Source organism: Microcebus murinus, chromosome 9, assembly GCF_040939455.1.
Source record: "Microcebus murinus isolate Inina chromosome 9, M.murinus_Inina_mat1.0, whole genome shotgun sequence".
NCBI lineage: Eukaryota > Metazoa > Chordata > Mammalia > Primates > Cheirogaleidae > Microcebus > Microcebus murinus.
In genome coordinates this window covers 97,319,155-97,345,894 of record NC_134112.1, presented here as the reverse complement: position 1 = coordinate 97,345,894, position 26,740 = coordinate 97,319,155, and the positions used below count along the sequence as shown (strand labels likewise).

The 26,740-nt window shown below is 42.5% G+C and overlaps 3 non-coding genes across 3 annotated transcripts; 1 reads left to right on the top strand and 2 right to left on the bottom strand.

Annotated features, from left to right (window-relative positions):
- The first annotated feature begins 5,260 nt into the window (after positions 1–5,260).
- On the top strand, positions 5,261–5,332 carry TRNAC-GCA (transfer RNA cysteine (anticodon GCA)). Its single transcript has one exon. It is a non-coding gene; the product is annotated as a tRNA-Cys (tRNA).
- A 3,476-nt stretch (positions 5,333–8,808) lies between these two features.
- On the bottom strand, positions 8,809–8,880 carry TRNAC-GCA (transfer RNA cysteine (anticodon GCA)). The gene has a single exon. It is a non-coding gene; the product is annotated as a tRNA-Cys (tRNA).
- Positions 8,881–19,077: 10,197 nt separating this feature from the next.
- TRNAC-GCA (transfer RNA cysteine (anticodon GCA)) lies at positions 19,078–19,149 on the bottom strand. Its single transcript has one exon. It is a non-coding gene; the product is annotated as a tRNA-Cys (tRNA).
- Positions 19,150–26,740: the final 7,591 nt, after the last annotated feature.

Here is a 26,740-nt window from a genome sequence, read left to right as displayed (position 1 = left end):
CCCAAATTTTACCACACTTACAAAGAAGAACTAGTACCTATCTTGCAGAAACTATTCCACAACATCGAGAAGAATGGAAACCTCCCGACACCTTTTATGAAGTGAATATTGCTGTGATACCAAAACCAGGAAAGGATGCAACAAAAAAAGAAAACTACAGACCAATATCCCTAATGAATATAGATGCAAAAATTTTCAACAAAATCTTAGCTAACCGAATCCAGATGCTTATTAAAAAAATAATCCATCACGACCAAGTGGGCTTCATCCCAGGGATGCAGGGATGGTTCAACATACGTAAACCTATGAATGCAATTCACCACATAAACAGAAGCAAAAGCAAAGACCACATGATTCTTTCAATAGATGCAGGAAAAGCTTTTGACAAAATTCAACACCCTTTCATGATACGAACACTTAAGAAAATAGGCATAGAAGGGACATACCTAAAAATGATACAAGCCATATATGACAGACCCATAGCCAACATCATACTGAATGGGGAAAAATTGAAAGCATTCCCACTTAGAACTGGAACCAGACAAGGCTGCCCACTATCTCCACTTCTATTCAACATAGTGCTGGAAGTCCTGGCTACAGCAATCAGACAGGAAAATGGAATTAAAGGTATCCAAATAGGGGCAGAAAAAAATCAAACTTTCACTGTTTGCTGATGATATGATATTATATCTAGAAAACCCCAAAGATTCAACCAAGAAACTCCTGGAACTGATAAATGAATTTAGTAAAGTCTCAGGATACAAAATCAATACACAGAAATCAGAGGCATTCATATACGCCAACAACAATCTAATTGAGAACCAAATGAAAGACTCAATTCCCTTCACAATAGCAGCAAAGAAATTAAAGTACCTAGGAATATACTTAACCAAGGATGTAAAAGACCTCTACAGGGAGAACTATGAAACACTGAGGAAGGAAATAGCAGAGGACGTAAACAGATAGAAATCCATACCATGCTCATGGATCGGCAGACTCAATATCATCAAAATGTCTATACTACCCAAACTGATCTACAGATTCAATGCAATACCTATTAAAATCCCATCAGCATTCTTCACAGATATAGAAAAACTAATTTTACTCTTCGTATGGAACCAAAGAAGACCCCGAATATCAAAAGCAATTCTAGGCAACAAAAACAAAATCAGAGGCATTAATATGCCAGATATCAAACTGTACTACAAATCTGTAGTAATTAAATCAAACTGGTATTGGCACAAAAACAGAAATATTGACTAGTGGAACAGATCTGAGAATCCTGATATAAAACCATCCTCATATAGCCATCTAATCTTTGACAAAGCAGACAAAAATATACGCTGGGGAAAAGAATCCCTTTTCAATAAATGGTGCTGGGAAAACTGGATAGCCACCTGTAGAAGGCTAAAGCAGGACCTACACCTTTCACCTCTCACAAAAATCAACTCACGCTGGATAACAGACTTAAACCTAAGGTATGAAACTATTAGAATTCTAGAGGAAAATGTTGGAAACACTCTCCTAGACATCAGCCTAGGCAAAGAGTTTATGAAGAAGTCCCCAAAGGCAATCACAGCAGCAACAAAAATAAATAAATGGGACATGATCAAACTACAAAGCTTCTGCACAGCCAAAGAAATAGTCATGAAAGTAAACAGACAACCTACAGAATGGGAGAAAATTTTTGCATCCTACGCATCCAATAAGGGGCTGATAACTAGAATATACTTAGAACTCATGAAAATCAGCAAGAAAAAAATCAAATAACCCTATTAAAAAGTGGGCAAAGGACTTGAACAGAAACTTTTCTAAAGAAGACAGAAGAATGGCCAACAAACATATGAAAAAATGCTCAACATCTCTAATTATCAGGGAAATGCAAATCAAAACCACAATGAGATATCACTTAACTCCAGTGAGAATGGCCTTTATCAAAAAGTCTCCAAACAATAAATGCTGGCATGGATGCGGAGAGAGAGGAACACTCCTACACTGCTGGTGGGACTGCAAACTAGTTCAACCTCTGTGGAAAGCAATGGAGATACCTTAAAGCGATACAAGTGAATCTACCATTTGATCCAGCAATCCCATTGCTAGGCATCTACCCAAAATATCCAATGACACTCTACAAAAAAGACACCTGCACTCGAATGTTTATAGCAGCACAATTCATAATTGCAAGGCTGTGGAAACAGCCCAAGTGCCCATCAATCCAAGAATGGATTAATAAAATGTGGTATATGTATACCATGGAGTACTATTCAGCTCTAAGAAACAATGGTGACATAGCACATCTTATATTTTCCTGGTTAGAACTGGAACCCATACTACTAAGTGAAGTATCCCAAGAATGGAAAAACAAGCACCACATATATTCACCAACAAACTGGTATTAACTGAGCAGCACCTAAGTGGACACATAGGTACTACAGTAATAGGGTATTGGGCACGTGGGAGGGGGGAGGGGGTGTGTTTATACATACATAATGAGTGAGATGTGCACCATCTGGGGGATGGTCATGCTGGAAACTCAGACTTGTGGGGGGTGGGGGAAAAGGGCATTTATTGAAACCTTAAAATCTGTACCCCCATAATATGCTGAAATAAAAAAAAAGTAAAAAAAAACAATTCCTGCAGTAGTTCCTTTTCCTAATATTGAGCCTGAATGATACAGTATTTGTTTCCTAAAGTGATTTTAGGATCTAGACTCTCAAGTGTGGGAATTAGGAATTGGTTAGGCAACTTAGTTGGGTTTGAAGGCATTTGCACCTCATCACTGGGGAAAATGGAATACTCTGGTCCGTGTCATGAAGTGGAAAACCATTTAACTTAGTGCCAATCACCTGGAATTAAGAGCCAGGTGGAATTATTGTACCTCGTTGCACTTGTACTTATGTTAACCTACTGATATTGAACCCTGGGGGATAGTAGGTGGGGGAGCCACGTCCTGGTCTGATGCCTCCCTGATGTCAGCCTGGCTTCTGGAGGATCCTGTCAAAGCCAAGGAGAGGCCATGGCAACAAGGAAGAAGATCAGGCATCAGGAGATGTGAGAGACAGCCTGTGGCCCATGTAGCAGTGCACACAAGAGGCTGTAGGGGAGATAAAAAGTCCTGGGAGTGGACAGAGTAGGCACAGCATGAGAAGAAGCAGAAGAAAGTAGGGAATTTTTATACCAGCTACAGGCTGTGCCTTTATAAGCTGGTGACTTCAGCTGGGAGTTGAGGAGCCTGCAAGAGAGTGGTGGATAAGGCTTCAGGGAGCCCAAGGAAGGAGTCTTTGGGGAAGGGGAAGATGGGATTATGTCCAGAAGAGGGACAGTTAGCAATGGGATCAGTCAGCCTCGTCTATGGAGAAGAGACTAAGCATTGTTTCTTAAACCTGATTATGCATCCAAATTATTTTAAAAGTTGTTAGAAATTTAGATTCTTGGCAGGATTAATAAGAGTCCAACAATAGCATTTCAGGGAACAGTTTAAGAGCAACCATATCATAGTGTTATGGGAATCAGAATAAGATTATTAATTATCCCAGATTAGGATTGCCAGATAAAATAAATGCAGGGCACTCAAAGTTGAACTTAGTTCCTGCTCTGTTGATTATTTCCTTAGCTGTACAGAAGCTTTTAATTTAATCAAGTCCCATTTATTTATTTTTGTTGCTGTTATTTCCATTGGGGTCTTCTTCATAAATTCTTTGCCTAGGCTGATATCTAGAAGAGTTTTTCCAAAAGAATTCTTATGGTTTCATGCCTTATCTTTTAAATATTTTATCCATCTTGAGTTATTTTTTGTGAGTGGTGAGAAATATGGATCCTGCTTCAATATTCTACATGTGGCTATCCAATTTTCCCAGCACCATTTATTGAATAGGGCTTCTTTTCCCCAGTGTATATTGTTGTCTGCTTTGTCAAAGATCAGTTGGCTGTATGTGGATGGTTTTATATCTGAATTTTCTGTTCTGTTCCATGGCCTATCTCTCTCTCTATATATGTATATATAGAGAGAGAGATAGGCCATGGAAAAAAAATATATATATACATAAAAATATATATATATAAATATATATATGTATATATATATATATATTTTACCAGCACCATGCTGTTTGGGTTACTATAGCCTTGTAGTATAGTTTGAAGTCTGGTAATATGATGCCTCCAGATTTGTTTTTTTTTTTTTTTTTTTTTGCTTAAGATTGCTTTGGCTATTTGGGCTCTTTTCTGGTTCCAAATGAAGCATACTGTGTTTCCCCGAAAATAAGAACCACCCATAAAATAAACCCTAGCAGGATTTCTAACCATTTGTGTAATATAAGCTCTACCCCGAAAATAAGACCTAGTGATGGGCGTGGCTACACAGCGTATCTGCACAACCCATGCATTTCGTCGCGGATCGGTAAAGAAGACCATCACCCCTTCTCATCTGCCCCATTGTGACAGCTACTATCCCAGAGGTGACTGGAAAAGTGCAGGCAGCCCCACCTATAAGATTGGCTCCCCCTGTCAGGTCCCGGCCATCCTATGCTGCAAGCTGAGGCTTTGAGGAGAAAATAACACATCCCCTGAAAATAAGCCCTAGGGTGTCTTCTTGAGGAAAAATAAATATAAGACTCTGTCTTATTTTCGGGGAAACATGGTAGAATTATTTTTTCTAAATCTGTGAAATATGACATTAGTACTTTGATGGGGATTGCATTGAATCTGTAAATCACTTTGGGTAGAGTGGACATTTTAACAATGTTGATTCTACTAATCAGTTAGCATGATATATTTTTTCATTTGTTTGTGTCATCTACAGTTTCTTTTTTCAGAGTCTCCTTGTAGTTCTCCTTGTAGAGATCTTTTACTTCCTTAGTTAAGTATATTCCTAGGTATTTTATATTCTTTGTAACAATTGTGAATGGTATTGGGTCTTCAATTTGACTCTCAGTTTGACTGTTAACCGTGTGTAGGAATGCTACTGGGTGTGTAGGAATGCTACTGATTTGTGTACATTGATTTTGTAACCTGACACTTTGATGAATTTATCAGTTCCCAGGACTAAGGGAGGGAAAAGTCAAGTCAGGGCAGAGGAGACTTCTACGGTTCACACAAAGCACAGGGGAGGGTCAGCTCATGGCCAGAAAAGGGACAGTTTGCAGCGAGCTGTATCTGCCAGGTGCCAGGGGCAGACTGGGAGCAAATGGAAATTACGGCTCCCTGGAGTCTGTGGGCAGGGCCACAGTGGTTAACAGTGCCAAGCCAAAGCCACACCACAGGGGGTATAGCTCAGGGGTAGAGCATTTGACTGCAGATCAAGAGGTCCCTGGTTCAAATCCAGGTGCCCCCTGGCTTTTGTGCTTTTGTCCCTTGAGCCAGTTGTTGTTCCCCCAGCACTGAAACCTCCTATGAGGAGGGAGGAGAGAAGAGGTGGGCAAGTTCCTTCAGGTGCCCAGATGGGCTCTGCACTTAACACTCTTGGGATGATCCGGTCTCTCTCTCTTGTGGCTTGAGGTGGATGTTTGTATTATTATATGACTGCCTAGCACTGAACCTTCTCCCTCTGTTTTAAGAGCCCAAAATAATGTGTCTCTTGTTGAAAAGCACAGCTCTGCAAGCTCCTGCATCAGACAAATGTACCAAATACTTGTACCCCAACTGCTGATGGTGAGGACCCAGCTCAGACATTGAGTGTGGACTGAGCAACCCACAGGGCAGGGGACTGATTAAACTTCATCTGGGGTAGGAGGCACAGAGCTCTGAACCAGCAGCAGAGCTGGGGGATGCAGTGGCCTCTGGCCAGCATGCTCTCTGCCTTGACCTTCCTGTGATTCTGGCCCCCTGGGCTTCCTTGAGCCTGGTTCCCACCTTTCTTTCAGTGCTGTGAGCTCCTGACATTTAGACAAAGTCAGGTTCTGGTTTTGTACCTGTGTCTGTAACTCATACAGAAATTGGTACCAGGAGTGATTTGCAAGCAAGAGATCCTCAGAGAAATTGGGGTGTATGGATAGGGACATTCTGGAATTAATTGCCAGACCTAGTTGTATTAAAGTCAATAAAAATCCATCCATTCCTTCCTGGATGGTAATCTAGCAGACCATGGCTCACAGTAGCAGACATGCAACGTAAGCTGCTATCTGTGGTCAGCTTAAATGGGTGCCCATGGGTGCAAGAGACCTAGTTACTGCTACCCTAAGACAGCAGGAGAAGCTGCAGGTGAGGGGGCTGAGTCTAACGCATGGAAAATTATTAGGTTTAAGGCCCAGCCTTCATGCGGTGCATAGAAGGGGTCATGGGGCTTCCTATGACTGTACCAAGATCACCTTTTCTAAGGCACCTGCATGACATAGCAGAAAACCAGAGGCAAAATTTGATCCTGCAGTTGCTAAAGTCAGTTAAATTCATAGCTTCCCTGGTCTTGTGAGTGAAAGTTGGGGCATTTGTTAGGAAAGAACAGTGCTCCAAGAATCATAAAGGGGACTTATGAGAGGATGTGAAGAAATTAAGACAAACATCCAGACTCCAAAAATGCCACTAAATATTCATGGCAGCTAAAGCAGCCTTTCTTGTTCTGGCTGATAAAACTTCTTACCAAATGTCCAGCACCCATGGCCCTCACCCACCAAATGCTGAAGCTGCCCACTCATTGTAATAACTGAAAACATCGAGGGGCTTTTCGACCCATCAGACCCCCTGTGCCACAGCTTTGGAATCTCCATGGCCTTTTACACTATGTCTCCCTGCGGATGTGCCTAGTGGAGGGAAAGGTGCAGTTTACGTGTGGTCTGCTGTGCCTGGGCCCTAGCTCCACCAGCAGTGGGAGGGGTTTCCCATCCCAGTTTGGAAGCCCCTCTGAGCCTGGGCACTGAACCCCTAACCAGGCTGATTTGTGCCCAATCCCTGATCTTTCAGGTGTGCTGACCTGCTGAGGCCAGGCCTTCGAGGTAGTGGGCACTACTCCAGAGGATGGTGGCTTCAGCCTCCCCTGAGCTCAGCCCAGGAGGTCCAAAGAAGAGGAAGAGGTGGGAGATGGAAAGGAGAGCAAAATCCAGCCGGTGGACTAAAGGGTGAGGGCAGGGTGGAGACAGTGGGGAGGTTTTGAAATAAATGGGTCTGGGGAGGAGATGAACGAGGGGGAGGAGGGGAGGAGGGTCATTCCAGCAAGAAGAAGTGAGTTCAGAGCTTGTGCACTCAGCAAGGGACAGAAGAAAGAGAATATACCAGGCAGGGCAGAGGAGGCTCTGGGCACTCGGATGAGAGGTCAGTGGAACAGGGTGCTCATGGCCAGACAAGGGTTAGCTTGCACGAGGTGAGTCAGCCAGGACATGAGGCCTGACCAGGAATAAACAGGAACTGCTACAGGTGACTGGAGGGTCCCTCTCGAAAGGAGTCACAGTCTTAAATGGCATCCATTAGGGAACTTGTTTGAAGTAGGCTTCTGGCTTAGGGAAAGAGCATTTGCCTGCAGGTCAAGAGGTCTGTGGTGCAAAGTTTGCCTGTGTGTGTGTGTGTGTGTGTGTGTGTGTGTGTGTGTGTGTGTGTGTGTGTGTGTGTGTTTCCTTTTAGTACTAGACTGGAGGCACTTGGGGCGTTTCCTGGAGAGGCCTGTCTCATCTGGTCTATTGAGGCTTAGTACGGGAGTGTGGGGGCAAACGCAGGCAGTGGGCCAGACTGGGTCTTGCCTGGGTTGGGTTAGTAGAAAGGGCCCAAGACCAGCCATGTGAGACTCAGTCCCAACCCTGTCATTAATCAGGTGTGTGCTTGGGCATGTCTCTTAATTATAACCTCTTTTCAAGCCTATAACACAGGGTACCAAGCTAAATTGGTGGTTCCCAATTCTGAATTTCCATTGGGATAATCTGAGGAGCTTGTTAAAAATAGTCCCCTGGCCCCACTCTCAAGTATTCTGATTCAGAGGGTCCATGGTGGAGCCTGTGAACCTTTATTTTCAAGCACACTCCCCTGCTGTCACCACTGCACACACCAGAAGCTGTGATGGGCAGCCTAGCTGGTGAACCAGGCTTCAGGTTTATCCAGAGGTGTTCCATGGAAACATCCATGGCTTTATGCTGATGTCCTCAGCTTTGGACTGCTGGGCATCAGGGGTGCTGGGCATAGGTAGAGGATTACAAGGTCTTCATTAGACCATAACGAGATGAGCTTTTAAGGACAGGTCAAAAGCTTTCAATCCAGATGCCCCTTACCTCTACTTATTTTTATTTACTAATTTTGAAATGTGATTCCAGCTTCCTTTCCCTTGCAGGAGCCTATGATTCTAAATCTGTCTGCTAAGAGGAAAGAGAGAAAAGAAGCCTGCAGTGTCAGGTCAGTCCCCTGGGAAACCCCAGGTGACTCCTTTCACCATCTCACTCCTTGCTCTAAGTCTACAGAGCTTCCGGTCAGGGTGGAGCAAGGTGTGAGTTTGCAGCAGCCCCAGGTAGGAACTCCAGAACCTGGAGACACAAAGCCAAGATTTCTGGTGTGCTGAGCTCAGAAATCTAAGCACTACCCTATTGGAGGGGCATATAATGCCCCTGCTGGTTCAACTACTCCTGTTATAACCAAGCGGGGTGCTGTGGAGAATACAGCAGGAGATGGAGAATTAACCCAGCTCTCTCTCTTAGGGAGCACATGAATCTGTCTGGGGAGATTCTAAACAACCCTGAAAAGGGCTGGAACTCAGTGGAACCTAGAGGGCTGGAGAAGGCAGGGGTCTTTGCCTTCCAAACTTCAACTTAATGTTCATAGAAATCAGCTGAGGGTTATTGAGTCTGCACTTCTGTGATGCTGTAGGAACCACTTCAGTGGTTAAAAATGAGCTAAAGTAGGGGGCACCTGGATTTGAACCAGGGACCTCTTGATCTGCAGTCAAATGCTCTACCCCTGAGCTATACCCCCTGGCCTAGGAGGATAGTGTACTTATTACTCTTTACATGTGTCAACACACCAGGAGCAAGACAGACTTGCTGGTTGGGATGTCCTAGCCAGTTCTGTTTCTCTGACCTCTGGCCTCCCTTCTGTCCCCTTCCTTCCCCATCACTCCTGTGCACTTCTGGCTGAGACCACTCTGGTGGCCTTCTTGACCTTTACAGCTGGGGAGACCCTTAAGATCAGACAGATAATCTTCTTTGACAGTAACGATTGTTGGGCATCCACTTGGTGTCAGGTGCACTGGTTGGGGACATAACTGTAACTAGGTGACATTACCTTCCCCTGCACTAAAATAAGGTTCAGAGTCCATATCTGGAAGTTTGTTTATTGATATAGAATCATGTTCATGATAATGTTTTAAGTGAAAAGGTAAATTACTTTTGTAAAAAGAAATGTTACTTAAAAACATTATGCTCTATAGAGTTCCCCTTCTACCAAATTATCCTTTGGAAATGCTCATATAAGTGCATGAAGACACATGTGGATATTCATTGCAGCCTTTTTTGTATTAGTGAAACACTGGAAACCATCTAAATAGCCATCGGCAAAGAATTGATTAAAACAACATGGTAGACTCATAATGTGTAATATGATGTAACAGTTAAAGATAAACTAGATCCTTGGCTGGGCGCGGTGGCTCAACACCTGTAATCCTAGCACTCTGGGAGGCCGAGGTGGGAGGATTGCTCAAGATCAGGAGTTTGAAAACAGCCTGTGCAAGAGCAAGACCCCGTCTCTACTAAAAATAGAAAGAAATTAATTTGCCATCTAAAAATATATAGAAAAAATTAGCAGGACATGGTGGCACATGTCTGTAGCCCCAGCTACTCGGGAGGCTGAGGCAGAAGGATTGCTTGAGCTCAGGAGCTTGAGGTTGCTGTGAGCTAAGCTAATGCCATGGAACTCTAGCCTGGGCAACAGAGTGAGACTCTGTCTCAAAAAAATAAATAAATAAGATAAAACAATACACATATTCTCCAGGAAATCTGCCCTGCCTTCTGTGGCTGTGTCATCCTGATTCTTCCCCCTTCCTTGGATCCCAAACAGCTCCAAGTCTGACACCCTCCCAGTCTTGTTGTCATCTATGTCTCCTATCATGTTCCTTTCCATCTCTCCCAGTTTCTGGTCCCTCCACTCTGATGTTGTCACTCTTGTTTCACACACCAGTTGCCCCCTCTATCTATATCAGCTGGGACACTGTGATGGGTTTGTTTGGTCTGAGGGCAAAGGGCACCCTGTTGTGGGATAGGGATACCCTAGGCCCTGACACACCTATCCCCCTCACCCCTCAGCCACATTGAGGCAAGTCACACAGAAGCCTCTTCCACCCCTGCCTTCCCCACCGTGATCTCCTACAGCTTCCACCGGGGCCTCTCAGATGGCAAGAACCTGGTGCCAGTGACAGGGTAGGGACTGTGTGTAGTACAAAGAATGGGTCCCTATCCTGTTGAAACTGTCCCATAACATCAATAAGGAGGGAATTGTCACCAACTCATTCTACTAAGCCAGTATCACCCTCTCACCAAAACCAGGAAAGGACACAACGAAAAAAGAAAACTACAGACTCATATCCCTCATGAAAATAGATGCAAAAAATCCTCAAAAAAATACTAGCAAACTGAATCCAACAGCGCATCAAAAAGAAAATTCATCATAATCAGGCAAGTTTCATTACAGGGATGCAAGGATGATTCAACATATGCAAATCAATAAAAATGATTTACCACATAAACAGAATTAAAAACAAAACCATGTGATCATCTCAACAAATGCAGAAAAAGCATTAGATAAAATCCAGCACCCTTCATGATAAAAACCCTCAACAAACTAGGCACGGAAGGGACATATCTCAAAATAATAAAAGGCATATATGACAAATTCATAGTAAACATCATATTGAATGGGGAAAAGTTGAAAACAGTTGAAAAAGTTGAAAAGTTGAACATGAAAGTTCCCCTAAGAACTGGAACAAGACAAAAATGTCCACTGTCGCCACTTCTATTCAATACTCTACTGGAAGTCCTAGCCAGAGCAATCAGGCAAGAGAAAGAAACAAAGGGCATCCAAATCAGGAAGGAAGAGGTCAAACTATCCCTGTTTGCTGATGATATGATCTTATATCTAGAAACCCCTAAAGATTCCACCAAAAGATTCCTAAAACTGATAAGTAAATTTAGCGAAGTCTCAAGTTACAAAATCAACGTACATGAATCAGTAGTATCTCTATATACTAATAACAGTCAAGCTGACAGTCATGTCAGGAACTCAATACCATTTATAATAGCTACAAAGAAAATAAGATACCTACTAATATATTAATACTTAACCAAGGAGGGGAAAGATCTCTACACGGAGAACTACAAAACACTGCTGAAAGAAATTGTAGATGACACAAACAAATGGAAAAACATCCCATGCTCATGGATTGGAAGAATCAACATTATTGAAATGTCCATACTGCCCAAAGTGATTTACAGATTCAACACCATCCCCCTCAAAACACCAACAGCAGTTTTCACGGACCTAGAAAGAATAATCCTAAACTTCCCATGGAACCAAAAAGGAGCCTAAATAGCCAAAGCAATCCTAAGTAAAAAGAACAAATCTGGAGGCATTACATTACCTGACTTCAAATTATACTATAAGGCTAGAGTAACCAAGACACCATGCTACTGGTATAAAGGTAGACACATAGAACAATGGGATAAAATAGCGAACCCAGAAATAAAGCCATATAGTTACAGCCAACTGATTTTCAACAAAGTAGACAAAAACCTACACTGCAGAAAGGATGCCCCATTCCAATAAATGGGAAAACTGAGTAGTCACATGCAGGAGAATGAAACTGGATCCCTATCTCTCACCATATACAAAAATTAACTAAAGATGAATTAAAGACTTAAATGTAAGACCTGGAAACCATAAAAATCCTAGAAGAAAATGCAGGAAAAACACTTCTAGACATTGGTGTAGGCAAAGAATTTATGAGTAAGAACCCAAAAGCAAATACAGCAACAACAAAAATAAATAAATGGAACTTAATTCAACTAAAAAATTTCTACACAGTAAAGAAAATTATCAACAGAGCAAACAGACAACCTACAGAATGGGAGAAAATATCCACAAACTATATGTCCAACAAAGGGCTAATATCCAGAATCTAAAAGAACTCAAACAAATCAACAAGAAAAAACAACCCCATCAAAAAGTGGGCAAAAGACATGAACATTTCATGTCTATTTTTTTCAAAAGTAGACAAATGGCCAACAAATGTGAAAAAATGCTCAATATCACTAATTATCAGGGAAATGAAATTAAAACCACAATTAGATACCATCTGACCCCTGTCAGAATGGCCATTATTTAAAAAAATCAAAAAACAATAGATGTTGGCACAAATGTGATTAAAAGGGAATGCTCATACATTGTTGGTGGGAATGTAAACTAGTACAACCACTATGGAAAGATGTATGGAGATTCCTTAAAGACCTAAAAGTAGACCTAGTATTTAATCCAGCAATTCCACTACTGGGTATCTACCCAAAGGAAAAGAGATCACTTTACCAAAAAAAAAAAAAAAAAACCACTTGCACTGAGATGTTTATTGCAGCACATTTCAGAATTGCAAAGTTATGGAACCAACCTAAGTGCTCATCAATTGATTAGATAAACAAAATATGCTATATATGTATATACACCATGGAATACTACTCAGTCATAAAAAAGGAATGAAATGTCTTTGGCAACAACTTGGATGGAATTGGAGACCATTATCCTAAGTGAAGTATCTCGGGAATGGAAAAACAGATATCACATGTTCTCATAAGTGGGAGCTAAAAGAAGTGATGTACACAATCATAAGGTGTAGTGGACATTGAAAACTAAGACGTGTGAGGAGGGAGGGGAGGGAGGGATAAAAATCTACCTATTGGGTACAATGTACACTGTTCTGGTGATGGGTACACTGAAAGCTCCAACTTCAACATGATACAATTCACTCATGTGACAAAAAACACTTCTACTTCCTCAATTATTTAAATAAAAAAAACTAGGTGTAGGAGTCACAGGAATGCTGCCCTCCCAAATCATCTGAGGCTTCCAATAAAGTCAAAATGATGATGACAGCATTATTAAAGGCAGGGAAAGGTTTTTCGATGCATACTTGGTGCAAGACAATCAAGAAAGGGATAAGCCCCCTGCTCAGCAATGAAATTATAAACGTGGCAAGAGAGGGTGCCAACCCTCCTCCCTGTAAAAGGGAGATGGATGAATTGAGGTGGGGGAGCCCCTAGGGAGCCCTCCTGAAGGGCAAGAAGGAGAGCAGCTGGTACAGCTCTTGCACAATTCTGTTGGTACCTGCGTGAAAAAGGAGGAAACTGAAGGCCCCTCTGCCTGAAATGGACCTGACACCAAGCACCAGGCTCCCACCTGTCCTCTCAACCTGGGCTTGACTGTGCCAGCCCTAACAGGAGCCAGAGACTGTCTTGGCAGATGGCTTCCTTTATCGGGTCTGCCTGTGGAAGCAGCCAGCTGGTCTGCTGCTCATGCTGAAGGGAATATCAACAAGGAACCTGCTAGAGCACCCATGGAAACCCAAGCCCAGAGTCCCTCTTCCTCCTGCATCATAATTCCTTCTGAAGCTTCCAGTAAGGAAAATTGCATAAATCCCCCAGGTAATGTGCTAACTGTAGGAAGATTAAAGGGTTGAGGTGGAACAGCTGGGGTCCCTTCCAGCTGAGAGGGTGCTGGCATACAGACAGCTACACGCTGGAACTCCAGGCATGACTGGCCGTGCAAACCAGATGTGGTAACAAACAACCCAGGAGGCCAGGGAAGTAAGAGGATAGATTCAAGGAAGGCAGTCAGACAACTTCCCTGCCTTGCCTCCCATAGGCTAGAATATTGCCTTCTGCGAGGGAGGAGAGAGAGGAGCCGCAAACCTCTTTTGTGATGGCAGACTCTGCTTTAGAAAGAAGAACGTGTCTCCTCGGGGTTAGGCATGCAGTGAAGACTGGCTCCAGGTGTCCCAGTGTGGCAGTCTAGAACATGTCTAAAACCATCTAGGTTCTATCCAGATCTAGAATCTTAAGAATTACCTTCTCTCAGAGGCCTCAGGAGGGGTTGAGAGAATGGAGCACTCACAGGGCACTACAGGGGCAGCTCCAAAGGAGACCACAGTGATCAGTGAGTCTCCTGGCCAGGGCCTCATCTCCCTGTGCAGAGGCCTAAGCTGGACAAAAGAGTGGGATTCCAGCACCAGCCCCTGTGGCTAAAAGGGACAACAGGTGCCCTGAGCTGGCCTCGCCACTCACAAGAGAGAATTGTCCACACCAGTCCCAGTGAGACACACACTACTCAGTTCCTCAAGAAAGCTTGGATGTCCCAGGGATACACTCATATAATACCCCTGCATCTTATCTTCTAATATTTCTCATAATTTTCAACTTTCAATTTTCATGAATATGTGTATCTGTCCACCACTCTAGTTTCAAAAGACATGTATATTTTACTTTCCATTGGGATAGGCCATATATGGACATGAGCTTTCACTCTAAATGACATGGGAACCATTGGAGGGAACCATGTAGAGGGGTGACATAACAGGGTTTTTTCCCTCTGGCTGCCATGAGGAGACTAGGGGACAAGGACAGAAGTAGGGACACAAGCTCAGGAAGGTAATCTAGGTGAGGTGAGAGATGATTGGGGCTTTGTCTACCGTGCTATGGAGGGGCAATGAGAAGTGGTCAGACTCTGGATATATTCTGAAGTATCGTGACAGGATTTGCCAATGCTTTGAATGCAGGGCATGGGAGAAAGAGAAAAGTCAAGGATAATGCCAAGGCTTTTGGCCTGAGCCATTGGTAGGGTGGAGTTTCCATCCTCTGAGATGGGGAGATTGGAGCAGAAATGAAATTTGGGTGGGTGATGGAAGCCAGGAGTTCAATTTGGGACGTATTAAGTTGGAACCATGTGCCAATAGCCAAGCGGAGATGTCAAAAATGAAGCTGGAGCTCAAAGTGGGAGACCATGGCTAAAGGTATGAATCTCAGCATCGTCAGCCCACTAAGGCCACGGGACAGAAGGAGGTTGCTGATGAAGCGTGAGGAGAAAAGAGAAGTGGTCCAGGGACTAAGTCTTCGACCCTCAAATATTTAAAAATTGGGGTGTTGAAGAGAAACCAGCAAAAGGAACTGAGAAAAAGTGGCAGTGAGATACAGAGAACACAACAGAAAAGGAATGACAGCCCCAGAGTAAGCTGAAAAAAGTGCTGCTGAGAGCTTGAGTCAAAGACTGAGAATGGACCATGGCAGATGGCCGTCACGGCCCTTGACACGCCAGTTTCGGTGATGTGGGGCAGACAGAGCAGGGGGTGGCAGGGGGTGGGCGTTCTCCTGGGAGTCTTCCTGACCCTCCGGATGGGGGACCCCTGCTGTGTGCTCCCGTGGCACCCTGGACTTCTATCATATCACACTGTCTTTGCCATAATTACTGCAAACTTGCGCCTGCAGTTTTCTTCTATACGGAGGATGGCCAATAAATATAAGAGTGTGCACAAATGTGCAAGCAAAAAAGAGAGGATGCCATTGATGGAAAGAGATCCCAGGGAAAGCGGAGGGTGGATCAAGAATATGGGATGTGCTCTAGAGAGGAGAGAGGCTTTTTCTCTTAGCCTAGAAGGGATGAGGAGGAGGTGAAGTTACAGAGCTGCATAGGATGCTGAGGGAACTCAGGCCAGATGGCCTTGGCTTTCTCAGTCAGGGTGGATGCAGGTCTAAAGAGAGTAAAGGAGGCAGGTGGTACTCACTACTCAAGAAGAAGGGCAAAATGTGAATTGGGCTTTGTGGGAAATGGAGAGAGTAAGAGAGAGAGTTAGAAGGGAATGGCATCATTGCTCATCAGCAGAGAGGTGCTGGTTGAGGCCAGACTGGCACAGAGGTGGCACCACTTGTCTGGCTCTGTAAGTTACTGCAGCAAAGAGTGGCCACCCCAGAGTGGGAGTGGGAAAGGCCGAGGCGCGTGTATCCATGGAAGTAGAAGGACGCTGGGAGGGAGGTAGACAGACCACAGGCCAAGGCCTCAAAGGAGCTAGAACTACAACTGAGAGGCCAACTGTGGGGTCCATCATGGGTAGGCAGATAGGTGAGCTACAAGGTGGCTCTGGGGCCATGGGAGCTGGGAGGGATGAAAGAGCTTAAGGTCACAATGTGAATAATAGACAGTTTCAGTAACAGGAAGGAGGAGGAGAGGTTAAAAATTAGAAGGGGTGTCAGAAAAGGTGTGGGGACAAGAGTGACTCTATCGCAGACACTGATCTGCTACGTGACTCCTGACTAACCCTGAGTCCGGGAATGCCCCCAGGGTTCTACTTGATTTATTACTCTCTACGTAGCAACAGCTATGCACTCTAAGTTTTGCCCTTCCTCCAAAACAACCCTTGATGTTGTTGCACAAATTACAGGCTGTGACATCTGTAGCGTTCTTTCAGTTCACCTGCACATTCCTTCCAGAGCACGTACACTTCTTCCCCAAGAAATAAGCCCTGGGTCTGGGGGTGTTGTGTTGCAGAGATCTACCTGTGTCATGGCCACCCAAGGCCCTGCTTCTGTCTATGAGTTTCCTAATAAATCACCCTTCCCTGACAAACTCGATTTGTCCGACTCATTCTTTGGTTTCTCGGCTCCTTCTGTGTTTGGGCCTCAGTTTGCACATACAGCCCTTCTGTGAAACAAAAGGACTTTTGAGATTCTAAAATCTTGAAAGGAAATAGTTCTGCGCTATGATCAGGTTCCTGTTGTGTGTTAGGAGTAGACTCGGATATGAATGCCAAACACCCAAAATAACAAAGGATTAAAGCAAAACGCAAACAAGCCAGAAGTTTCCTTTTCTCCCACATAAAAGTCTTTAGTTAGGAGGTCCAGGTTTGGCATGGCATTCCCTAGGGTCTAGAACCTGATTTCTTATTTCTGACTGTTCTAGCCTGCTTGGCTTTCATTCCAAAGGTCTCCTCATGGTCCAACATGGGATCACCCACTTTAGCCTAGTGTCTACCTTCCAGCCAGCAGGAAAGAGGAAGAGGAAAAATAAGCCTCTCCCTGTAAGAACAGCCATCATGTTCACCTGCATCTCATTAACCAGACTTTTGCCTATGGCCTCTCTTAACTCCAAGGGAATCTGGGAAATGCAGTTTTTCTTCAGTGAAGCCACAAGCCCAGCTAATAACCAAGAAGGAGGATAGAGCAGATAATGGGGGGAAATAGAAGAGGTGCCTGTTTATAGCTGCAGTGGTGTTGAATTTGTGAACATTGTCAGAGCCATGAAGATGGAAATCTCATGAGGCCTTAGCATTTGGAAGGCATTGCTGTGGATCTTAATATTTCTGGGAATGAAAGCAGAGGGAGGGGAGGAAAATGAGATCACTAGCTTGGTCCTAAAAGTTTCCACTAAATGTGGGGGGTCCCAGACAGCAGTGAAGATGTCCATGGAGACAGGAGAGAGTGGTGTAAGGAGGTGGAGATGTCTTCGAGATGGGAAAAGTGTCGAGGGATGGCAGCGGAGCCGGGGTCTAGAAGGAGCAATGTGGAGAATAAGGACTAGGAACGGGGAGAGGCCACCCTCTCTGTTTGGAGGCTTGAAGGGGAGAGGTAGCTTCAGGGAAAGGTGGGCCATCAGGTGTGCAAGGAGGTGTAAAAAGGAAGAATGGAAGGGAAATATTCAGGAGGAAGGAAACTGTCCAGGCAGCGGGAGGGCTGGTGGGCTTGGCTGAGGAGCTGGAACAGTGGAGGATGCAGGAAGGAGGATGCAGGAAGGAGGCTGCCCCGGGACAGGTCAAGTGCAATGTCAGAGGGTGTCGGGGGAGGGCAGGGCCAGGAAAGGGGCAGGCAACCAAGTTCTAAGGCAGAGCTCTACGTGTTTATGCAACTGGGGTAACAAAGCCACCTCTCTGAGGGGAAAAAAGGAATACATAAAAAATTTCAGTCTCTTGTTAACAAAAGGACCCAGACTTAATGAAAAGGAAACTATGAAGCACATCACTGAAGATAAGAGGAGTTCTGCATTTTCAGGCATATGAGTTTTATACTGACCAGAGAAGTCAGAGGGGGAGTAAAACAAAGTGCTATTTGCAAAATTACCAAATTAGACAAAACCTCATGTAAGAGGGAGATTTGACCCCCTAAAGAGATTAAGATTTGTAATAGTTGTATTACAAAAACCTGTTTTTAATCTATCTAAAGTATAAACTTCTGTTGTTTAAATCTGAAGAATCATGAAATGTTTTTTAGGTAGTTTTGAAAAAAGTCATAAAACATGATTAGCGTTAAGGAATAATAAAAATCATGAATTGTACTTCTGACTTATATGCTATGTATCTGAATCCTAATGAATTCTGAAATTTTCTACCCAAAAAGCTGCTTGTTCTCCAAACCAAGGAAAGCCATCACATTCTTTAGTTTTGAGATGGTTGATATAATTCATTGATCCCTTCTGCAGAGTATGCTTTCAAAGTTTAAATAAGACATAAAATTGTCTTTAATAGTTAAGCAATGTAAACACAACATAGAACTTTACTTATGTTTTAACATGTTGATATTTCATCCTCTGCAAACTCTCTTGGCCTTATAAGGGCTCACTCACTAAACTACACATCCTAGTGTTTGGTTTGGAAATATAATAGAAGACTGTTTCCACCCATCCTAGGGAGAGTGCCTGGATTGAGAAGGGGAAAAATTAAGACAACTGTGAAATGTTGAAACAGCAATTGTTCCTGGAAGTTAAGGCCCATTTCAAGTGTTGTAACTATAAGGATGAATAAGGAGATGCCCGGGATGCAGATGCTGGGCAGACGGAGGTGGGTGAGGCAGCCCCGGGCTGAGAAGGCTTCCTGGGAGTCCTACTAACGCTGATGTCAACCTCAGCCCCTGAGCAGCTTTTGCTATTCCTGGCCCCACCCCAGATGTTCTGATTTAATTGGTCTGGGTGAGGCCTGGGAAATAACACTTTCATAGACTATTTAAGTGATTCCAATTTCTATTTGGGCTTAAGAACCACAACATTAAAGCCTAACCATTTGCTGGTCCAGAGAAAAAGAAATCTTTACTCCAGCGTCTAATAAGGAAGAAGTTAAAATTTAGGCACCTATTTAAAAGGTCAAAATGTGAAGTGAGTAGGGGGCACCCAGATTTGAACTGGGGACCTCTTGATCTGCAGTCAAATGCTCTACCCCTGAGCTATACCCCCTTCTCTTAGTATAATGCTTAATTATTATCTTTCACTTGTGCAGCCACACCCAGACTACCTGTAACCTATGAGTTGCCACTTTGGGATGGGAGCTTTTGGGAACTGCCAGGCCAGCTTCAGTGAAAATTCATCAACCTTATGCATAACAAGAGATAGGCTCCACTCCCCTCCTTAAAAGCCCTGCAGCCTGTGTCTTCCCCACCTTCAGTCTCTGGCTGCAGGCAGCAGCCTGAGGAAGTATTGCCGTTGGCTACTAGAATAGTCTTTAGAGTCAACTGCCCATGCCTGTCATGGTAGGCACCTACAAACAAACTCCTTCTGATGAGGTGTCTGCCCTAACACACAATGATAGAGTTGGGGTCTGGGCCTCCTGGCCCAATAATTGGTTTAGGGAAATTTCTACAAAATTATAAACTAGGACAAAAGATGACCCTTCCAGCTTCTACTTCTTCAGTTAATATAGATGGAGAAGGATCCACTCCAAGAAATAGTCACATGTTGGTAGCTGAGTAAACTTAGGAATCCTTAAAAGCATGAAGGAACCAATAGCTAACACAGTTCAAGGTCCAAGAAATGCTACCAGAGAACAGTCCCATGTGACCCAGAGGCTTTCTCATGGCAGGGAAAGCCCTGTCCCATCTGGAGGGAACACTTGGATTAAGACCTGGCCTAGCACCTTTCACCTCAGTGATGCCAGGGCACCTCTTTGACTGCTGTCACAGGAGCTGGCAAACTCTCTCTTCTGCAAACTGCCCTTCCTTCCCATTGGAATTTCTTCCTTTACCCATGGGCCTTCTTCCCCTTGGAGTCCTGGCAACCTTCTCAGAAGGCAGACAGCAGCCACCCCTCCCAGACCCAGAGGCTGTGGAAACACTGACTTCCACAGTGATTTCTACAGTGTAGTTAAAGTCCTCTGGAATTCCAATTTCAGCAATGGGGTGGAGTGCCAAATAAAATGGAGAGGACTAATGAGCCTGCAAGGGCACAAAAGAGCTCCCCAGCAGCAGGGACTAGACACCAGCCTGAGTCCAGGCAGGAGGGATGATGTAGCAGAAGACCTGGGACGTGTCTGGATTATGGTAGCCCAGATGTCAGTAGCACAAGGATGACCTGTCACTTCCAGGGACAAAGTCTTGGGCCTCACACATGCTGAGCAGTCAGAAAGGAGACAGCCTTGCATAAAGACAGGATATAGGAAGGACTAAGCTCTTAAGAAAGGAGTGACTACAAGATGGGAAGAAGAAAACCAATTTTGAGAATCTAGCCATGCACTGACTGACCTTGGTTTGGTCCCTGAATTTGTACTCTTCATTTGATCTGAAATACTACCAGCAGTTATTTTAAGTTGGAGGCAGGTGTGCACTTCCCTAGGCTCCTGGCCAAATAAAAATCCTCCCTATACTGCATCAGGAAACAAGCTTCAAAGAATGCCAGTTGATAGAGTTTTGACAAAATATAAACCTGGGAGAAGCAGTATAGCATGGATGCCAACAGCATGCATTCCAAAGCCAGACAGCCTGGCGTCAAGCCTTGCCCCAGCTAGAAGACCTGAACAGATTACTTGCCCTCACTATGCCCAGCTGCAAAATCTGTGAAATGGGCATAATAATATTATTAATATATACTTGCTGAATTGTTGTGTTGCTTAAATGAATTATTCAATGTAAATCACTTAAAACAGGACTGGTGTATAGTGAGTTCTATACACTATTTGCTGAACAAATAGAAAACTCACAAGGAAATGAGCTAACGTTCATGAACATCACTGAAACCCAACCTGCAGTGACTCCACATATGAAAGTATTAGAACAAATCAAAGGGGACCTTAAAACACAAAACAGAAGTGGAAACTGAATTAAGGAGCAAAGACTATCAAAAATGACCAACTATTAGAGAAATGCAAATCAAAACCACAATGAGATATCACCTAACCCAAGTGAGATTGGCCTTTATCAAAAAATCCCCGAACAACAAATGCTGGCGAGGATGTGGAAAGGCAGGAACACCCTTACACTGCTGGTGGGACTGCAAATTAGTGCAACCTCCATGGAAAAGAATTTGGAGATACCTCAAAGAGCTAAAAATAGAAATACCATTCTATCCAGGAATAACACTATTAGGCATCTACCTAAAAGAACAAAAGACATTTTATAATAAAGACATCTGCTACCTGAATGTTTATGGCAGCACAATTCACTATTGCAAGGATGTGGAAACAACCCAAGTGCCCATCAATTCATGAGTGGATTATTAAAATATGGTGTATGTATAATGTTGGCCTATAGAGACATAAAAGATTTCAGGAGTTTTGCAGGGTTTTGCCTTCAAGGAATATGTGAATGTGTTAGTTCACAGATCAAAAGCTGCCTCACCTCAGGAGGGCATCTCACCCATTGGGAGCATTTTGCATGGAGATGCCCATCTCTCAGACCTGGAGGCCTGCCTAATGCTTCTGTAAAACAAAGCTCCATGTGTGGTCACAGGTTGAGAACTGATCAAAGAATGCCCACCTGGCAGTCACCTGCAGCTAGAGACAATTGGCCCAAGGCACAGTTCCTGCTTCACTCCTGACCACTTGTCTCAATCAACAAGAAACTAAATAAAGAAATATAGGCTGGTCCGATGGTAGTGGGTTATCAGAACTTATTCACATTAGTGTCACTAAAGTTGGTATTCACCCCCCCACTGCTAAATTTGACTGGCTTTAAAAAAAAAAAAAAAAGAAATATAGAGGCTCTATATTTTTATTTAGCCTTGCTGCTAAGTGATAATTTTATCCTAGGACTTAGAATTTTATCTTAGAAAAGTTTTGTAACCATTTGCTCATGTAGATAGAGTTAATTGAGGGATCTCTAGATGCTTTTGGGGAGACTTTAAACCTAAAGGAACTATCTGTTATTATGTAAATATGTAACCACTGGCAACTGATGGCTGCACCAATAAATACTGATGTGGGACTTCACTCCTCGTGGCCTCACAGCTCACAGGAATGCTGGAGGACCTCTGACTCCCCCATATTTATAAACTATACTTTTGTCTCTGTGTCTAGGTTATTTTTCTTTTATTTCTATATTCTCTATTTTCTATATCTATTATTTCCATATCTCTTATGACGACCATGCCAAGGGACCTGTGTTTGCTGGGAGCATAGATAACTCCCAAGTATACAATGGAATATTACTCAATTATAAGAAACCACAGTGATCTAGCACCTCTTATATTTTCCTGTATAGAGCCTGAGCCTATCCTCTGATGTGAGGTATAACAAGAATAGGCTCCACATGTACTTGTCATCAAATTGGCACTAACTGATCAACACTATGGTGCTCACATGGTAGTAATATTCTCCAGGTATTAGGGGCTTGGGGGTGGGTAAACTCACAACTAATGAACGCAGTGAGAATTTTAGGGGGGAAAAGCCACACCTCAAATCATGGTTTGGATGTGCCAAAGTCATAACATTATCTAAAATGTTTGTACCTCCATAATCTCGTGAAATAAATAAAAAAATGACCAACTATATTTTTTAAATGAATCAAATAAGACATTTAAGAGATGAAAAATTGACATTTCCATTTTCATTTGCTTTGTATTGAAGTATAACTTTCATATGGTAAAGTATACAATGAATCATTACATATGCACACACATGTAACTACCACCCAAATCAAAATACAGAAAATTTCGAGCACCTCAGAGGGTCCCTTGGACCCCTTCCCAATTATCCTGGCTTCCCCCAAAATAACCACTATTCTATCAGCATGGATTAGTTTTGCTTGTTCTTGAATTTTATATACATGGAATCATACAATAGTTAGTTATTCCTTTGAATCTGTCTTTCACCCAATCCCATGTCTATAAGATTTATCCATGTTTGCCCACTGGAGTTGTACTTTGTTCTTTTTAATTTCTGTTTAGTATTCTACTGTATGTCTATAGTATGACTTATTTATCTATCCAGCTGTTGATGGGCATTTGAGTTGTTTCTGGTTTGGGCCTATTAAGAGAAATCCTCTATGAACATTCTCGTATGTATGTATGCACTCTCTGAGATCTATATTCAGGAATATAATTGGTGAGTAATAGACTGTTCCTACTTCCAACATTAACCAATAACCCCTGACAGTTTTCTAAAGTGGTTACACCTAATTACACTACCACTAGCAGGGCTTGAGAGTTACTATGGCTCCAGATGCCCACCAACACTTAGTATATGTGCTGCCGAAGCGAGCACGCCCACCAACACTTAGTAACATCCGTCTTTTTAATTTTAACCATTCTGATGAGAATTATAGTGATATCTCATTGTGGTTGAATTTGTATCTCCCTAAAGACTAAAGCGGTTTGAGCATCTTTTCATAGGCTTATTGGTCACTCGGATGTCCACTTCCATGAAGTACCTGCTTAAGTCTCTTGTTCATTTTCCTATTGAGTTGTCTGTATTTGTTATTGTTTCGTGCAGTTCTTTATATATTTTGACTATGAACTCTTCATCGTTTATATGCAATAGACATCTTTTCCTGCTTTGTGGTTTGCCTTGTGAAGCTCTTAGTGGTGTCTATTAATGATTAAGAGTTCTTGGCCGGGCGCTGTGGCTCACGCCTGTAATCCTAGCTCTTGGGAGGCCGAGGCGGGCGGATTGCTCAAGGTCAGGAGTTCAAAACCAGCCTGAGCAAGAGCGAGACCCCGTCTCTACTATAAAATAGAAACAAATTAATTGGCCAACTGATATATATATAAAAAATTAGCCGGGCATGGTGGCGCATGCCTGTAGTCCCAGCTACTCGGGAGGCTGAGGCAGAAGGATCACTCGAGCCCAGGAGTTTGAGGTTGCTGTGAGCTAGGCTGACGCCACGGCACTCACTCTAGCCTGGACAACAAAGTGAGACTCTGTCTCAAAAAAAAAAAAAAAAAAAAAAAAAAGAGTTCTTAACTTTAATATGGTCACCTTTATCAGTTTTTGTTTTTGTGATAATATGTGCTTTTTTGTGTCCAATTTAAGGCATCTTTTCCTATGTTTTCCTATATTATCTTCCAAAACTTTATTGTTTTTGCCTGTCACTTTTAGTTTCACATTCACACTGGCACTGATTTTTGTGTATGGGGTGAAACAGAGTCCATTTGCTTTTTTTCTGTGTGGATACTCCATTAGCCCAGCATCATTTTAATGGACAACTCAGCCTTTCTTCATTGCTCAGCAGGGCCATGTTGCCCTTCGTCATCTGTTTATGTGTGGGTCTCTTTCTATTATTTTCCTGTCCTTACCCTAAAGCCATACTATCTTACTTACTGTGCTTTAGAATACATTTTGATAACTGGGAGAGTTGTCAAACTCTCCCTTGTCTTCAAAACTGTCTTAGTTATTTTGACTTCTGCATTTCCATATATATTTTTAAAATGGCTTGTCAAATTATGTACACACACTCTCTCTTTTGGTATGTTGATCGAGATTCCATTGAAGTTCTAGATAAAGTAGGGAGAATTGACATCTTTATATAATAATATTGAGGTTTCCAATCCACAAATGGTATATCTTCTCATTGTTTTAAATATCCAATTTCTCTCAACAATGTTTTATAACTGCACAGGGTTTTTGCACATCTCTGGTTCGATTTATTCCTTGGATTTTGATATTTTATGTTGCTGTAAGGGGAGAACCAAGACCATCAAGCAGACAGAGGATTTCTTGCTCTTCAAGTAAATTGTATTCTTGTAGAAACTTTTCCATGCCATGTAAATATTATATTTTATTGCTGTAAAGTTGCTCATCATATCATCTTATAATCTTTTTCATGTTTTTGCAAACTATAATAATGTATCCTTTCTCTTTCCTGATATTGGTTATTAGTGTTGTCTTATTTTGTCTTGTCTTGTCTGGGTTTATCATTTTTATTATTTGTTTCAAAGAACAACTTTGGCATCATTGACTATCTTTCTTGATTGTGTTCTGTCCCGTTAATTTATGGTTTTATTAATTAAACTTTATTATCTTCTTCCTTATTCTTTCATTGGGTTTATTTTACTGTTCCTTTTATACCATTTTGGGATAGATGCTTAGTTTGTTAATTTTCACCTTTTCTTTTTATAATACTGTAGATGCATTAAGGCTATAAATTGCCTTCTAAGTACTGATGGAGCTGCAAATGACAAGTTTCAATATCTACTATTCTCATCATCATTTAGTTCAAAATATTTTCTAATTCCTATTACAATTTAATCTTTGATGCCCGTGGGTTATTTAGAAGTGTAATTTTTAGTTTCTAAACATACGAGGATTTTCTAATATTTGTTGGATTTGCTAGTTATTTGATGTTATCAATTTCTGGCTTAATTTTATTTTAGTCAGAAAATATACTCTTTGTGATTTCAGTACGTTGGAATCTGTTAAGACTTGCTTTATGGTTCAGTATGTAGTCAATTTTTGTCAATGTTCCCTATGCTTAAAAAAATGCATCTTCTTCAGTTAAATACAAGATTCTTTACATGTTAGTTAGGTCAAGATTGTGAGTCACGTTGTTCAAATCTTCTGTGTCCTTTTAATATTTTGTGTACTTGTTCTATCTATTCACAAGAGACAGTTTTGAAGATACCTCACATAAGAGATCCAGAGGAGGTTTGTCCATTTGTCTTTCTTAGTTAAGTTCTGCTTAATATGTTTTGAGGCTGTTATTAGGTGTGCCAAATTTAGAATTGTTATACCTTCCTAGTTGAACTTTTTGTCAATACAAAAAGACTTCCCTTATCCCTGGTAATGCTTTTTGCCTATTTTGCCTGGTGTTAATATAGCTACATCATATATAGTTGCCATAAGTACATATATCTTTTTCTGTCCTTTTATTTTTAACATTTCTGTCTCCTAATGTTTTAGATATATCTCTTGTGAACAAGATATAGTTGTTTTCTTTAAAAAAAAATCCAGTGACATTCTTTGTCTTTTAATTTTGGTATTTAATAAATTATATTTAGCATTAATACTGATAATATTTTAATTTAAATTTTCTATCTTCTTTGTCCTGCAAGTCCTAGTTTATTTTTTTCTCCTTTATGGTCGTCTTTTAGAAACTATAGGAAGAGACCCTCAGAGTTTAGAGATGAGATCCCCTACCCCTAGCCTGGAATGTAACTGGTAAAAATCCACAAGTGTCCACTGAGCTAATGGAGTCCCCTGCAGAAGGGACCACTCAAAAGATGGTTTGTGTGTGGCTGGCAGAAGCTAGAACTGGGCTCTACACAAGGGAACCAGCAACCTTGGCTACTCCTCAGAGGAACCCAGACTCCCTGGGCAGGATCTGCAGAGTCTATGAAAACAGAGAGCTGGAGAGTAAGTCGGTAGAACGTTCCCCAGTGGGCGGGGATGGGTGTGCTGGGGCCAGCACTGTTCTCAGGAGAGGTGGACTTCAGAGAGGACCTCCGATAGAACCGCAGCCCTCCCCTTCGCCATGTCCCTCTGCTGACGTTGCAGGCTCCTCCGCGACCTGCTCTCCACGCTGTCCTCTCGCCCCCACATGTGGCGGTACCTCCACTTTACCAAGAGGATGGGAGCAGGCAGACCTTGCAGAGACATCTCTCTTCAGCTATTCTTAGCCCCTTC